The 18,137-nt window shown below is 33.9% G+C and overlaps 1 pseudogene; it reads right to left on the reverse strand.

Moving 5' to 3' along the window:
• Window positions 1-228: 228 nt before the first annotated feature.
• On the reverse strand, window positions 229-2,129 carry LOC127546163 (NADH-ubiquinone oxidoreductase chain 5-like; annotated as a pseudogene).
• Between the last annotated feature and the right edge of the window lie 16,008 nt (window positions 2,130-18,137).

An 18,137-nucleotide genomic window follows, 5' to 3' on the forward strand; every position in this document is an offset into this window, starting at 1 on the left:
GGGTGAAGTTGTCACAGCTGTTGAGTTGTTTGATTCTTAGGTAATTATTGTGTAGGTCAGTATTGAAGTGGGGTATCTTTGTTGTATGGCTGTGAGGGTTGAGCTATAGTATTATTAGGTTGAATTTTGTTTAATACTATTTTGGTTGTTTTGGAAGTTGTTCAATATTTATAGTTATGTGATTAACAGGATTAATGTTGTAGAGATCATGAAGGATAAAAGTATGCTTTAATAAATTCTTTTTTGGATAGAAGTAGAGGTGGATGATATGGAATTACAAAAGATGGCTTGACCTTTAGGTCCTGTTTTTTTGGATCAGCTTAGATTGATGAGTATAATAGCGATGTTTTGGCTTATTTATAAATTTGCTAATGGGTTAAGTAGATGGAAAATGGGTATAAAGTACTCTAGTATGTTTGAGAAGTTGTATGTATAGATTAAGGGTTTGTTTGGTATTTTATTTGTTATTACATTAAGTTCTGTGGCAATTAGGATTTCTAATTCAGTTATGATTAGGGCATAAAGTTTTGTGAGGGTGGGCATAATTATTGAGATTATTGTGGTAGGAGAGATGCTTGATGCTAATAGGAACCTTGTGAAGATTCACCTTCCAAGGGCTAGTTGTATAATAGAGTTGATTAGGTTTGGATTGTTTTTGTTCAGTGGCGATATAGGGAGGAATTGAGGTTCTTTTAGAAGGGCAAAGTGAATCACTCCTATACTATAGACTGCTGTGAGTATTGTAGCAATTGGGGTGATGCATAGGGCTCAGATGTGATGTTTTTATAGCTTCGATGATTGAATCTTTTGAGTAGAAGCCTGCTAAGAAAAGTGTGCCCATGAGAGCGAGGCTGCCCAGGATAATTGCTGATGAGGTAATGGGGAGAAGTATAAGTAAGCCTCCTATTTTGCGAATATCTCCTTCATCATTGAGGCTGTGGATGGTAGAGCCGGAGCATAGAAGAACACAAAGCGTGTGTACAGATATGAAGGAACGCTACGTGTGGTTGATTTAGGCTGAGCGTTACTATTATTAGGCCAAGTTGGTTGGATGTGGAAAAAGCTACGATCTTCTTGATGTCATTTTGTGTAATGGCACAGATGGCCGTGAATAAAGTTGTGGTGCTTCCTAAGCAGAGTATGATAGTTAGGGCTGTTTCGTTAGTTTCTTTAAGAGGGTTGAAGCGGATTAGGAGGAAGATGCCTGCAACAATTATTGTGCTAGAATGGAGTAGTGCTGAGAGGGGAGTTGGACCCTCTATGGCTGAAGGTAGCCTGGGTGGAGGCTGAATTGGGCCGGTTTGCCCATTGCAGCAATGATAAGTCCTAGCAATGCTAGAGTGTTGACATTTGTTATGTGTTGAATGTCTCAAGAGCTGTTGTTGATTATTAGTCATGCTATAGTTAGTATAAAGCCGATATCACCAATTCGGTTATAGGGGCTGGCTTGTAGGGCGGAAATGTTTGCGTCAGTTTGGCCAAATAACCATCCGATGAATATGAATGATATGATTCCTACGCCTTCTCATCTGAAAAGTTGAAAGATGTTGTTTACAGAGACAGGAATGATTATGGTAAATAGGAAGGTGATTAGGTATTTAAAGAAGTGGTAGAGTCTGCTTTGCCTTTTTACTCATTTTAAATATTTAAGGAAAAAAAAATGCTGTGGTCTGCTTCTGGGGCAACGAGGACTTTCCAAGCTTTCTGCACAGATAACCAGAAGTAGCAGAGAAACACCAGTGGGACCACACTGGCTGCCCCGGGTTAGCTGAAATCAGCCCTAGTGGAAAGGCAGTGGCTGGGCTGGAACCGCAACTGCGAATGCACTTGCATCACACTGAGTCACTCCGGGTGATGGGTGGGTGGGGCCAGGTCCCATAAGACTCCAACGTTCACTCTTTACCCTCTGTTTTTATGTGGGAAGTTTTATAACTTTTCTGCTGATCTATTGGCTTGCTGCCAGGGCAGACTAGCCGACACTGAGGTAGAGTCCTTCCTTCCCTTAGTTTTTTGGTCCACAGAGCTTACACCCTGCCCCATTTGCTCAGTGGGAGCTAACCTCCATGCTCTGCCTCCTTGTCTACCTGAGCCTGTGCCTGTGCTGACCAAAACACACCCTTTCTGGTCATCTTTGAGATTATCTTCTGTTGGTAATGTATTGTATTCCCAATATTCCTGGGTTCTGACAGTCCAGCCCTAATTCAGAGGCTGAATCCCGTAAATAGTTTGAGAGTAGCAGAATGAAGCTTGTGTCTTCTCTGCCATCTTGGGTTCTCCCCCCCACCCACAACTGTCTTCTTGATGACTTTCTGACTCAACTCACTGAAAGGTACTCTTTGCATGTTCTCTGATATTACTTGCTTTTATTTTCTTGTAGATCACAGCACAGGTTACATGGATGGCAAAAGTATGTAATGGGCTCCAGATTGTTGTTTGTACTAATCTGTTAGCATAGTAAATGAGCTGGGAATTGCTGATATGCCATTGATAAATTCTGAATCTGAACATATTTAAAACATGGAATCCACTATTTTGTTGATATCAACTTCCTTAGGAAATATTAAGCTTATGCTTATATGCCATATCTAGGTAGCTTTTTCATTCAATCTTCTAAGTCCAAGCTCTTTCAAAGACTCTAAAAGGAGTATTGGTAAATATCTAACAAATGATGATCACTTGTATTCCACTGTTCTGGACCACATTCTGCATCTATAGCACCGTCTCTATGCAGGACCCCTATGAGTCTAGCAATAATAAACAATTATCACTTTCATAATACTTTAATATTTGCAAAGCTCTTTATAAATATTACTTCACTGATTCTCACAACATCTCTGAAAGATAAGCATTATTATCACTCCTATTTTTTATAAATGAGAAAATTGAGACAAACATATTAAATGATTTGTCCAGGGTCACAGAGTTAGTAATTCTGAAATTTTAAAATCTGAATTCAGGTATTCTTGGCTCTAAGTCCAATACTCTAATCACCTTACCACCTAGCTGCTTTGGTGAAATAGACCCATAAGGAACTAAATGTTGAAAGGTTTTATCTCATCTCTCACCAGCTTTTCTGTGGTTTTAAGCCCCTCCATGGTCCATATGTGAGAAGACATTTCAGAGCTAACCAAAATTGTATCTTTTTGAGGCAAATGCTCCTTGGCAGCTTTGCTTTCACACTCTATCAACTAACTGTTTAAAATTTGGTGGAGGCTGTTACAGATCAATGTCAGTTAGACACCATTTTTGCTCTTGGCTGTTTGTCAAGCCATCATGTACACTTTCCAGTCTAAGCTTTGGGCTGCCTCAAGTTTTATTGCTTTTCTTTGAAATAATTTCTTTTGCTGAGTGTCCACATGAATTTCAAAGTTAGCAGGCCCTTCTTCTACATGTACTTAATAGTAGTCACTGAAGGAATCATATGCTTGTCATAGTATCCCATCAGCATCAAGTTGTCTCTCAAGTTTTTGTAAACAGATTTGCTGTGTAGATCCATCCAAAATTTTAAACCTATAACACAATTAATATCATATGCTTTAGACCCTATTTTCTAAGTGACTAATCCATAATGACAATTTTGAGTAACCAATATAACAGTATGATGTAGTGAACATGAATTTTATATTTAAACATTAAACACATGCACTTATATAGAAAAATAACAAATCATGCAAAGCATTTGGCACCTAATCAACAAAATATGTATGCAATTAATAAAATACAAACCTACAACAATGTGCCAACAGTTCATTTGAATCTGAATTGGAAACAGTTGTATAGTTTTAATAAATGTATTTGTTGCTTTATTAGTAGCAATAAATAATAGACTAATTTTGTTCATAGTGGAATATAGCAGAATGAGAAAGACAATGGGAAAATAGCCATGAGTAGTTAGAAAAGAAAACTAAAACAGGATTTAAAAATCAGGATACAAAAGCTCAATAACAGAGAAACAAAAATGCTTTTAAAATGGTTAGTGATAAAATCCACAGAAATAGTCCTTTCAAAAAAGAGCAAAAGAGAAAAAGTGAACATTTGGTTCAAAACCTAAAAGAAGCAATGGAAAAAATAAAATAAAACAAAAATCAAAATAAAGATTTCATATTGAAGGAATCTTTGATATTTGTGGTGATAATGCAAGATAACCCTCCTTAAAAAAGAATTTGGAAGGAAGACGTAAAATATTTAGAATTCTGAAAGCAGAAAAGGGGGGAAGCATATTTTTAAAAAATTTAAATATACCTTCCCAGATATATTCCTGGAACCCTGAGATGATGAATAACTAGAAAGATGTTAGTCATTTTTACTTGTGGTAAACGTTACCCCTTTGGGTAACAGATTTCTCTCTAGCCACTCCCTTAGTACCCCATAAGTGTAATGAGTTGCTTTCTGTTAATGGCCCAAGTGAAAAGTCGAATATATCCATCTTAATTCCATTCTATCCATTAATTGCCCAAATATATTGCTTCCTGTTAATATCCCTAGAGAAATATTGATAAAAAGATCATTTTTTTTACCTGAGAAGATGTAAAAATGAATAAATAATATGCTTTCCTTGCTAAGGTTCCAACAGAGATTCTACTCTGGAATTTAAAACTTTAGTTTTAAATCCATTTATTTCCCCTGTTGGGAGTACTTCCCAGTTGCCCCTCCTCACACTATAGTCTAATCATACACACAAAATGAATCAATCTGAGGGGTTAATGTTTTTATCCCATTTTTCACCTTGAGACAAAGTAAATTTTCAATACAAAATGGACAAACAGACTTAAGAAAAAAATTGATTAAAACCTTCCAGATCTTAGGGAAAAAAAACATTCAGAGTTGTAGAATCACTTTCTCAAAAGGGAAAGGGAAACATGAAAGAAATGAAAAATTAATAGACTCTGTCTATTGCCCAAATATATTTTAGCAGCAAAGATCTGTCAGGACACTATATGTGATTTAACTAATGCAGCCTCAATTCAGTTCATTATTGCTGAGGCCATGGCAGCTTTTACCCTGTGCTACTTATGTATCTCTCCTCTGATTTTTGAATGTTTTTTGCTTTTTTTATTTTTACAAAAGCTAAAAAGTAGGATAAGATTGCTAGTCAAAAATCAGACTTCTACCAAGCCTAGTGCCAGTCTCTGCATAAAACTAAGAAAGGTAATTGTGGGAGATTTAAGCCCCAGACCATTCGTCCTTCTCTATTGTGGTATCTTGAGAAAAATTGGAATTGAAGGTACTGAATTTATCTATATATATGTCACTCTCCTCAAGAGAATAAGTGAGGGCAAAAAATATTATTATTACTATTTTGCATTTCTATTCACATTGCTTAGTAAAAGTGTTTGATATTAAATAAAACTTTCTGAAAATGAATTGATTTTAACACTCTATGAATGTCTATGTTGTAACTCTCCAGTCTCCTTTGGGTAATCCATAGTTTTCATTATGCAGGGAATCTGGCATTCAATGGCTTATCATACCATATCACTAAAAGAAAATTGATGTTAAAAATGCAGTCCTTTATTTTATTGAGATGTATAGGATTACTGGAAATATTGAACAATTTGCCAGAAGTCTGAGCTTAACCTCCTATTCAATTCTGGCTCCAGGTGAATAGCCATCTTTGTTCTCTCTTTTATATACTGACAGAATGACTAGGTTGTTAATCCAGTTATATATCACTGTCTAGAAGTATTTAAATTATAACCCACGCAGTCAAATCAGGCCAACAGCCTGTTTTTGTATGGCCAGGGAGCTAAGAAATCATTTTTATATTTTTAATATGATTGCTTTGTTTAAAAATTTTAAAATTCTTAGTTGGGCCTTACAAAACAAAACAAAACACGAACCTGGTGTGATTTGAATCCATGGGTCATAGTTTAGAAACTTCTTGTCTAGAAAATAAATGTTCTTCATTTGTTTGCTATTTATTTCTTCTGTGGATAGGCTGATTTCTTCTGAATGATTATGGATTTCATTTAGAAAGTTCTGAATTTTCTCAGACATGATGAAGCTAACACAAAATCATCTACCAATGAAGTATTTGGAGGGTCCACCCTATATGGAAAATTTTTCTTTAGTTTTGCCTTTGTGTAAGATTATCTGTATTTGTTCAAATGATCAGATTTCATCCTGTCTCCTCCAACAGATTTCTCCTTCTATCATTCTTACTCTTTCACATATTTTGAGCTTCTTCCTGTCTTCCATTTTATGTCTTACTGCCTACAAACATGCCCATGTCTCCCCTATCCTGAAAAGACTCTCATATGATCATTTTTTATCCCTGCTGTTATATTATTTCTCTTCTGCCCTTTATAGCTAAATTCCTTTTTTTTAAAACTCCTTAAAAAGGCCATTTACAATAGTTGACTTTACTTTTCCTTTTCTCATTCTCTTCTTAATTCTTTCTAAACTATTTTCAAAATTTATCATTCCACTAAAACTACTCCCTTCAAAGTCATTAATGATCTCTATTGCCAAATCCACTGAGCTTTAATTATCATGTCTTTCAGCTCTCTGTAGCTTTTGACCCTACTTTTGACTCCTCCTTCATACTTTTCTCTCTAGGTTTCTGGGACAGCTCTCTTTTCTGATTCTTTTCCTATTTCTCTCTTCACTTTGCCTGCTTTACCCAATCCTCTTCCAGATCATGCCTACAACCAAAGGATATTATGTCCTGATTCCTTTTATCTTTTCCCTATATTCTATTTCAGTTATCAGTTTCCCTGGCACTTATTCTGTTCCAATGTTTCTGCTGATATCTAGTGTCACATCTCCAACTATCCTTCAGATAGCTTAAACTACATATCCAAGACATCTTAAACTCAATAAGTCCAAAACAGAACTCACTATCTTTTTTACAAAATGTAGAAGGCTACACTATCAGGCTCACAATCTAAAAGTTATTCTAGATTTTCACTAGTCTCTCAACCTCCATAACCAAGATCTTTTTAAGGCTTGCTGATTTTGTCTTTACCTCTCTCCAACCATATCCCATTCTTTCCTGTGACAATATTAGCACTCTAGTGCAGGCCATCCTTACCTCATACCCAAATAGCTGCTTCTGGGTCTGTTTATCTCAAGACTCCCTCTACTCCAACATATTTTCTGTTCAGCTAAGTATGATCATGTTACTCCCCTACTCAATAATCTCCAGTGTTTTCCTATTATCCCCAGAACCAAATAAAATGCTATATTTAGCAAGTTGGCATGTTAGTATGTTGGAGACTTTACCACAGGGTTGGCTACTCTTCCTACTTGCAATCCAGAAGATCAGCTGAGAAGTTATACAATATCCAACACAAATACAGAAAGTAAAGAATGTACCCCATTGCTCCAAAGTCTCAAGGGACCTGGCCATGCCTACCCAGCACCAGGAGTGATTCAGTGTGATCCTAGAGCAGTAGTTGCCATTTCCAGGTGTCTGTAGAGGGAGCTCAGTACCTCCCTGACCCAAAAGCAGATCCCAACTTTTTTTAAAACAATGAATGAAAAGGCAAAACAGGCTCTAACTAACAATAGCTTCTATAGTGAAAGAGAACAGATTTGAAACCCTGAGGAGACTAAAAGCAGATTGTCTCCAGAGGAAGCCCCCAAAGAGGCATATACCTTGGTCTCCACCACACAAGGCTCTCCTAGAAGAAATTTAAAAGGAACTTAAAAGAGAGTTTAAAAAGAATGGGAAAAGTAAAGGAAGACTCTGCAAGAGAGTTTAGAAATGGCATGTAACTCATTAAAAGAAAGATTAGATAAAGTAAAAAAAAGAAAACAACTCCCTGAAATGTGAAATGAAAAAGGTAAAGAATACCCAGGAAAACAGAATTTGTGAATTAGAAAAAGAAAATAACTCCTTAAAAATTTTTGTGAAATGGAAAAAAAAAATCATAGAACAAAACAACTCATTTAAAAACTCAGTTGGATAAATACAAAAAAGAAAAAAGGAAATAAAGGAGATAATTTGTTAAAAATTAGAACTGAACATTTTGAAGTGAATGACTCAAGACATCAAAAAATCAAGCAAAACCAAAAAAAAAAAAAATAGAAAAAATGTAAAATACCTACTTGGGAAAACAACAGACCTGGAAAATAGATCGAGGAGAGATAATCTAAGGATTATTGGACTCCCTGAAAATCATGATGAAAAAAAGAGTCTAGATGGTATTTATGAGGAAAAATAAAAAAGAACTGCCCAGATGTCATAGAATCAAAAGGTAAAATAGTCATTGAAAAAATTCATAGAACACCTCCTAAAAGAGACCTGAAAAATAAAACTCTAAGGAATATTGTGGCTAAATTTCAGAACTATCCAACCAAGGAAAAAATATTACAAGCAGCCAGAAAAAAACCCAAAACAATTCAAATAAGAAGAGCCACAATAAGGATTATTCAGGATCTAGCAGTATCCACATTAGTGGATTGAAGGGGCTGGAATCTGATATTCCAAAAGGCAAAGGAACTTGGAAAGCAGCCAAGAATAAACTACCCAGTTAAATTGAAGATTTTCTTCCAGGGAAGAAGATGGGCATTCAATGAAACAAGCTAATTTCATTTATTTCTGTTGAAAAAAACAGAGCTAAACAAAAAATTTGACCTCTAAATGTAGAACTCAAGAGAAACATGAAAATGGTAAAAAGAACTCTTGAGAACTGCATTTCTGTTATGAGTATACATAGAGAGTGCATGTACAATTTGATTTTACTGTTATAATATAAAAAAGGAACTAGAGGTGGAAATGGGATTGTACCAGAAAAAGGGAAAGGTGGAGGTAAAAAGAGGGAAACTACATCTCACGAAGAAGCAAAATCTATTGGAGGGGGTGGAGCCAAGATGGTGGAGAAGACACACGTGTTACTCTAAGCTCTCTTCTACCCTCATTACTAATTACCAAACTCAGCCTCAAAAACAGTGTATGACTGGTAAAATCCACAAATATTGGGAGTACAGCACATTACCAGCTATATATGCAATAAGTGGTATAGCATTTAACTTCCTAAAGAAGTTAAGAGAGTTGCAAGAATAAATAAACAACAAAACTATAATAGTGGGAGATCTCAACCTTGCACTCTCAGAGTTAGATAAACCAAACCACAAAACAAATAAGAAAGGAGTTAAAGAGTTAAATAGAATATTACAAAAGTTAAGTATGCTAGAGAAAACTGAATGGAGTACACTTTCTTCTCAGCAGTTCATGGAACTTATACAAAAATTGACCATATATTAGGACATAAAGACCTCAAAATTAAATGGAGAAAGGCAGAAATAGTAAATGCATTCTTTTCAGGTCATGATGCAATAAAAACCACATACAACAAAAAGCTAGGAGTAAATAGACTAAAAAGTAACTGGAAACTAAATAATCTCATCCTAAAGAATGAATGAGTAAAGCAGCAAATCATAGACACAATAATTTCACCCAGGAGAAGGACAACAATGTAACAACATAACAAAATTTATGGAATGCAGCCAAAGCGGTAATAAGGGGAAATTTTATATCTCTAGAGGCTTACTTGAATAAAATAGAAAAAGAGAAGATAAATGAATTGGGCTTGCAAATTAAAAAAGCTAGAAAAAGAGCAAATTAAAACCCCCCAATCAAATATTAAACTTGAAATTCTAAAATTAAAAGGAGAAATTGATAAAATTGAAACTAAAAAAAAAACTATTGAATTAATAAAACTAAGAGTTGGTTTTATGAAAAAAAAAACAATAAAATAGATAAACCTTTGGTAAATCTGTTTAGAAAAAGGAAAGAGGAAAATCAACTTGTTAGTCTTAAAAATGAAAAGGGAGAACTTTCCACCAAAGAAGAGGAAATTAGAGCAATAATTAGGAGTTACTTTGCCAAACTTTATGCTAATAAATTTGACAACTTAAATGAAATGGAAGAATACCTTCAAAAATATAGCTTGCCCAGATTAACAGAGGAAGAAGTAAATATTCTAAACAGTCCCATTTTAGAAAAAGAAATAGAACAAGCTATTGACCAACTCCCTAAGAAAAAATCCCCAGGACCAAATGGATTTACATGTGGATTTTACCAAACATTTAAAGAACAATTAACTCCGATATTATATAAACTATTTGAAAAAATACGGAATGAAGGACTCCTACCAAATTCCTTTTATGACACAGACATGGTACTGATACCTAAACCAGGTAGGTTGAAAACAAAGAAAATTATAGACCAATCTCCTTAATGAATATTGATGCTAAAATCTTAAATAAAATGTTAGCAAAAAGATTACAGAAAATGATAACCAGGATAATACATCATGACCCAGTAGGATGTATACCAGGAATTCAGGGCTGGTTCAATATTAGGAAAACTATTAGCATAATTGACTATATCAATGACCAAATCAACAAAAACCATATGACCGTCTCAATAGATGCAGAAAAAGCATTTGATAAAATCCAAGACCCATTCCTATTAAAAACACTAGAGAGTATAGGAATAAATGGAGTTTTCCTTAAAATAGACAATAGTAAACTATCAGTAAGCAGCATATGTAATGGGGATAAACTGGAACCATTCCCAATAAGATCAGGAGGGAAACAAGGTTGTCTACTATCACCATTACTATTCAATATTGTATTACATGTGCTAACTGCAGCAATAAGAGTTGAGAAAGAGATTAACAGAATTAGAGTAGGTAATAAGGAAACCAAATTATCATTCTTTGTAGATGATATGATGATATACTTAGAGAACCTCAGAGATTCTACTAAAAAGCTATTAGAAATAATCCACACCTTTAGCAAAGTTGCAGGATACAAAATAAACCCACATAAATTATCAGCATTCTTATATATCACTTTCACAATCCAACAGTTAAAGTTACAAAGAGAAATTCAATTTAAAGTAGCTGCCAATAGTATAAAATATTTAGGAATCTATCAGCCAAGGGAAAGCCAGGAACTATATGAGCAAAACTATAAAACACTTTCCACATAAATAAAGTCAGATCTAAACAATTAGAAAAATATTAAGTGCTCTTGGATAGGCCAAGCAAATATAATAAAGATGGCAATACTACCCAAAGTAATCTATTTATTTAATGCTATACCAATCAGACTTCCAAAAAACTATTTCAATGACCTAGAAAAAATAATAACAAAATTCATCTGGAAGAACAAAAGGTCAATACTTTCAAGGGAACTAACAAAAAAAAAAAATCAAATGAAGGTGGCCTAGCTGTAATTGAAACTATTTCTAGTCATACAAAAACGGTGCTCCAAATCATTATTGATCAAAGAAATGAAGATTAAGACAACTCTGAGATAGCACTACACACTTCTCAGATTGGCTAAGATGACAGGAAAAGTTAATGCTGAACGTTGAAGGGGATATTAGAAAACAGGGATGCTGATACCTTGTTGGTGGGATTGTGAACAAATCCAACCATTCTGGACAGCAATTTGGAACTATGCTCAAAAAGTTATCAAACTGTGCATACCCTTTGATCCTGCAGTGTTTCTATTGGCCTTATATCCCAAAAAAATCTTTATAAAGATAAAGGGATTTGTCTGTGCAAAAATGTTTGTGGCAGCCCCTTTTGTAGCGGCTAGAAACTGGAAATTGAATGGATGCCCATCAAATGGAGAATGGCTGAATAAATTGTGGTATATGAATGCTATGCAATATTATTATTCTGTAAGAAATGACAAGCAGGTTGATTTCAGAGAGGCTTTGAGAGACTTACATGAATTGATGCTAAGTGAAATAAACAGAACCAGGCAACAACAAGATTACACGATGATCAACTCTGATGGATGTGGCTCACTTCAACAGTGAGATGATTCAAATCAGTTCCTATTGTTTAGTAATGAAGAGAATCAGCTACACCCAGAGATAGAACCATAGGAAATGACTGTGGACCACAACATAGCATTTCCACTTTTTCTGTTTGCATTTTAGTTTTCCTTCTCAAGTTTCTTTTTCTTTCTTTCTAGATCTGATTTTTCTTGTGTAGCAAGATAATTGCATAAATATGTATACACATATTGGATTTACATATATTTTAACATATTTAACATGTATTGGGTTACCTGCCTTCTAGGGAAGAAGATGAAGGGAAGGAGGGGAAAAGTTGGAATAGCAGGTTTTACTTGGGTCAATGTTGAAAAATTACCCATGCATATCTTCTGTAAATAAAAGGCTATTATAATACTAATAATAAAAGAAAAACCACTGGATTCAAAACCAAAAAAAAAAAAAAAGAGAGAGAGAGAGCGAGAGAGAGAGAGCGAGAGAAAAGAAAATCTTCTACAAAGTCAAGCAGTAAGAGAAAGAAAAATTCCATTTAAATTAACTCCAAACAATTTTAAATCTTTGGGAATCTACCAAGACAAATCCATGAAATATATAGACACAATTACACAATATTTTTCACACAAATAAATTTAGATCTAAACAATTGGAAAAATATCAATTGCTCAATGGTATGTTGAGTTAATATAATAAAAATGGTGATTCTACTTAAATTAATTTGCTTATTTAGTTCCATAACAACCAAACTGCCAAAAATTATTATCTCTCTGAATAGTTTTGATTTTTTTTTCCTGGAAACTTTCTGTTCATATCTTTTCACCATTTATTAATTAATTGGGGAATTGCTCATGTTCTTATAAATTGGCTCAGTACTGTATATATTTGAGAAATGAGTCTTTTATTAAAGAAATTTCCTGTAAACACTGCCCTAAATTGCTGGATTTCCTTCTAATCTTGGTTGCATTAGTTTTGTTTGTGAACAAATTTTAAAATTTAATGTAATCAAAATTATCTATTTTATATTTTGTAAAGTTTTCTATTTCTTGTTTAGTTATAAATTCTTCCTTTATCCATGAATCTGAGAGATATACTATTCCATGCTCTCCTAATTTGCTTACATTATTATTCGTTAGGTCTAAATCATAATTTATAAAGTTATCTTGGTCTCTCTGTCTGTCTGTCTGTCTCTGTCTCTCTCTCTCTCTCTCTTTCTCTCTCCTTTCACCCTATCCATTCTTAAAGGTGACTAGCTTCTAACCATGACTTCCTCAAATTCATCTTTATTTCTGTCACCTCTCTCCCTTCTCCAATCTCCTTCTGCCTATTGCTTTCCTCCTACTTCTCTGTAGGGGAATATAGATTTCTCTACTCAGCACAGTGTGGATTTTATTCCCTTTTTCAACCAATTTAGATAAAGTAAGTAAAATAATATGTAAGAGATAAAAAAAAATCGGATGTGGAAATTAATGCACTTAATCTAATAATACAACCGTAGTTGAATATATTTCTATCCATAACAAGTCCAAAAATAGCCAAATACCTCAAAATTCTATGTTACTAATTGTTATAAATGTGGATTGAAATTTGAGAGCTCTGAATGACAGTCCTCAATTTTGCCTGATGTAATAATGCTCAAAGGTCACTTTGCTATTAATACTCATATACATTCGCTACTTGTTAAACCTTATGGCTAGAGCATGGAGAGTTGTGATTTGGATTCACATTTATATATCCAGAAGGAGTTTAGAGAACTTGCCTCAAGGCAGCACAGAACATAGCTTATGAATCTGATGGAAAGCTCTTTAGTAGTGGATCAACTGCTTGATGATAGTCTTTAGGCACCAGTATGCTTCATTCAAGTCTCTGTAAAAGTAGGGTCCTCCAGTTATAAAGCCATATGGCTGCAAATGTTTATAAACTCAAGGGAATAGTTCTGCTTTTTAATATAGGGTGTTCAGCATCATATGTTTCAACTTGATAAGGTGTGAAATGGACTTGACACAGGCCAGCATCATGGCCAGATGGGCCAATGTATACAGACTCAAGGATGACAATTCCATTCTCTTCTAACTGCATTGCCATTGGGGCTTGCAGCTCTCTCTGGAACATACTTTTTTGGAAACTGTGGACAAATGATTCAAGAAAAGCTGGTTTTCTTGTCAACCCCTCCTCTGTTCCTTCTGCTGCCACAAGACCTGGAGTATCAATAGGACCACTATCTGGCAATTGATAGTGATTAGAACATGTGTGGTTCTGGTCACACCACCATTTTTCTCTTCCAAATTTTTTGTAAAGGTGAAGAATAATAGTGGGAAGGGTGATAAGGTTAATATAATCACATTTTTTCTTCATTTCCTTGCCTCTTATCTTTTTTTACTACACCTTAAATAACTTTTCTCTATGTGTGTTGCATAGATATTATATTCCAATAATTTCTTAAAATATAATATCTAGAATCTTTCATTGACCATGGCTTTGAGGTAGTTCAATAATTCTTAATTATCTCTCTGCAATATATTTTTTAGATCAGTTGTTTTTCCAGTGAGATAATTCATATTTTCTTCTGTTTCCCACACACCATTCTTTTGATTATTTTATTGCTTCTTTATGTTTCATAGGGTAATTATCTTCCATTTGTCTAATTCTAATTTTTAAAAATTTATTTTCTTCATTCAACTCCTTTTTCACTTGGCCAATCATTTCTTTTTTAGTGAATTTTTATATATTTTTTTCATTTGGCCAATTCTGCTTTTTCAATGAATTCTTCTCTTCAGTGGATTTTTTTATATGACTCTTTAACTATTTGGCCTATTCTGTTTTTTTTTTTTTTTTTTTTTTGTTTTTGTTTTTTTTTTACTTTACTATTTTTGTGCTTCCTTTATGAAACTGTTTACTATTTTTCTTGATTTTCATGCAGCACTCTTATTTTTACATATTTTTCCTCTACTTCACTTATTTAATTTTTTAAAATTCTTTTTTGAGCTCTTCAAAAATTTTCTTTTTGGGGGAGCTGAAATCAACTCCATTTTTCTTTGAATCTTTACATATATCTGTTTAACATTGTTTTTTTCCTGAATTTGTATTTTTTTCTTCCCTGTCATCATAGTAACTGTCTATGATCAATTTCTTTTTTGTTGTTTGCTGATTTTTCCAAACTATTTCATGACTTTTAATTCTATGTTAAAGTTAGGTTCTGTCCTTGGGGTTCAGAGAATACTATCCTGAATTTTAGGACTGCTGTTTTCAGAGCTAATTCTGTGGGGAATGGAGAATGTGTTTGTAGATTTTCAATTCTTCCAAGGTAGTATGATCTAAGGAGAAATATGATCACTGTCCTCTTGCCCTGTGCTCTAGCCATTGAATGACCACAAACACTCTTTTCCATTCTAGAACTATATTTAGAGTCCCCACTTCTGTTAGTGTTCCTCCTTGCCAGGACTGTGATTCAAAACTGTGTACAGGCAATACAACCGAATTCTATGTCCAGTGCCAGAAAAGAATCCCCTGTAATCATCTTCTGAATAGTTGTCTAAACCCTTTAGGGACTGAGAGCTCTAATGCTGAAGCCACAGATTCAGCCATTCTCATTGAATCAGCTATACTACATTTTCATTGAAATTAGATATTTCCTGCAAGCCTTTTAAATTTGGGGGTGCTGAAAAATGATTTCACCATGTCCTTTTGTTGATTCTGCCACTTGAAATTTTGTTTTGAGGTATTATATATTGTTTGGAGGGGAATTTGGGAGAATTCAGGCAAGTTCCTGATTTCACTTTGTGATCTTGGCTCTGTAACTCAATATATACATTTTTAATTGGGATAGGGACATTTAGTACATAACCTTCTGGCATAAAGTAAACTTAAAGTGATGACTATGGATATATTTATCTGGTTGGCTATGTCACCAAAGTTAATGAAAATAATGGATTACTCTGAGACTTTTAAATAAAACACATTTCTAAGATGATTTAGAGTGAAGAAATGATGCTTATTTTCTTACATTATTCACAGATTATTTGACATGATGATTGCATTTTTCTCAAAGCTTATGTGAACTTTTCTTCTGTGAAAGATCTGTTTTATTTCTTATCATTCTCCAGTTAAAGTAATAACAATGAACAATGTAAATTCTGTCTCTATTGTTTCACAGAAACTATGAGCTTCTCTTCAGGCCCCTCCAGAGACCTGACAATCTCATAAAATCCATGTGCTTAGCCTGAGAAGTGATTTAGCACTTAAGAACCTCTAAACAAATTCCATTAGTTACAGATACAATTCTGGATTTAATTAAAATGAAGTTGTGGAAAATTGTATCTGATAACATATAATTGGTATTCTTATTACATCCTTACATAGGAATGGAGAATTTATATTGTTACAGAATTGCAGAATTGTAGACTCTGATCTAAAAGAGACCTTAGGAGTCATCAAATACAACTCACACTCTCTAAAGCATCCATTACAAGCAATATTTCAGTCTTTGATTATGAACTCCTAGGATTATAGATTTAAAACTGGAAGAAATATGAATGGTTATTAGTTCAGCTTCCTTCTTTTGCAGATGAATAAACAATCACAAAGAAATTAAATTTTGCCTAAGGTCACACAGATAGTAAGTGGGACAGCTAGGTCAATTTGAATTATTTTTTATTGTTTTTGTTGTTTGGTAGTTCAACTGTGTCTGATTCTTTGTGACCCTATGAACCATAGCATACCACAGCTTTTCCCACTATTTCTCAATGTCTATCCAAGCTTGTATCCATGATATTTATCCAATACATCCTCTGCTGTCTCTTTTTCCTTTTGTCTTCAGTCATCCTCATTAGAGTCTTCAAACTGTATATTTCCTATGAGAGATAGGACAGATATGGGAACTGTACATTACTGTATTGGAAGAGGGCATTGAATTTTTGGGAAAAAAAAGCAAAAAAGGGAAATATAGGATACTGAAGACAAACTTTGTCACAGGAGGCAGCCAATACAATAACATTTGATTGATTCTCAGGATCTTATAAAAATAGTATAAACTGATGTGTAATGCATGAGAGATCTTTGTCTTAATTTATAAAAAAGAAACTATTATTTACATTTTATGGAAGAAAAAAACACTAGGGAAAACAATGTGTAATTGCCATTGTTCAATCATGTCAAACTCTTTTAACTCTCCAATAAATCATAGTACTCCAGCCCCTTCTATCCTTCACTATTTTTTATATTTTAATATCTTTATTTTCCAAGTTACAGGTAAAGAAAATTTTACATTTGTTTTTAAAACTTACAGTTCCAGATTTTCTCCCTTCCTCCTCACCCTACTTCCATTGAGAAGGCAAATGTAAAATTATGCAAAATATTTCCATAAAAGTCATGTTACAAAAGAAAACATAGATATCTACCCTCCCCCAAAAAAATCTCCTCAAGAAAAAAATAAGTAAAATAGTATGATTCAGTCTATATTCAAACACAATCAATTCTTTCTCTGGATATGGATAGCTTTTTTTGCAGCATTAAGTCTTTCAGAGTAGTCTGGTATCATTGTATTGCTGAGAACAGCAAAATCATTCACAGGTAATCATTCCACATTTCTTTTACTTTGTTCACACTACATTTCACTTTGCTTGAGCTCATGTAAGACTTTCCAGGTTTTTATAAAAGCATCCTGCTCATAATTTTTTATAGAACAATAACATTCCATCATAAGCATATATCATATAATTCAGCTATTCCCCACTGGATGGGCATCCCCTCAATTTCCAATTCTTTGTCGTGAGAAAAAAAGATGACGCAAATACTTTTTGTATATATAGGTCCTTTCCTTTAAAAAAAAAATCTCTTTTGGGATTCATACCTAGTGGTGGTATTGTTAAGTGAAAAGATTTGTATGATGTTATGGCTCTTTGGGCATAGTTCATATATTTTGATCATTAATCTATTGGGGAATATTTTTTTTTAAATATAAATTTGACATTTCCTTATACATTTGAAAAATGAAGCCTTTATCAGAGAAACTTGGCACAAATTTCTTTTCAAAATTAATATTTTAATTGTGTTTTCATCTGTTTATTCTTGTCTCTATCTTTTTTCACTCTGTCCCTTCTCAAAAGTATTTTGCTTCTGATCACCCTTCCTCCAATAGGCCTTCTCTTTTATCATCCTTCCCACTTCTCATAGCTCCTTTCCCTCCTACTATCCAATGGAGTAAAGAAGAATTCTACATCAAAACTGAGTTTGTTAGTTATTTCCTCTATGAGCCACTTCTGATGAGAATAATATTCACTCACCATCTTTCTTCCTTTCTACTACAAAAGCTTTTTATTGTCTCTTTAATGGCAGATAATTCATGCCATTCTATCTCTCTCTATCCCTTTCTCCCACTATA

This window comes from Antechinus flavipes, chromosome 1, assembly GCF_016432865.1.
Source record: "Antechinus flavipes isolate AdamAnt ecotype Samford, QLD, Australia chromosome 1, AdamAnt_v2, whole genome shotgun sequence".
Classification (NCBI taxonomy): domain Eukaryota; kingdom Metazoa; phylum Chordata; class Mammalia; order Dasyuromorphia; family Dasyuridae; genus Antechinus; species Antechinus flavipes.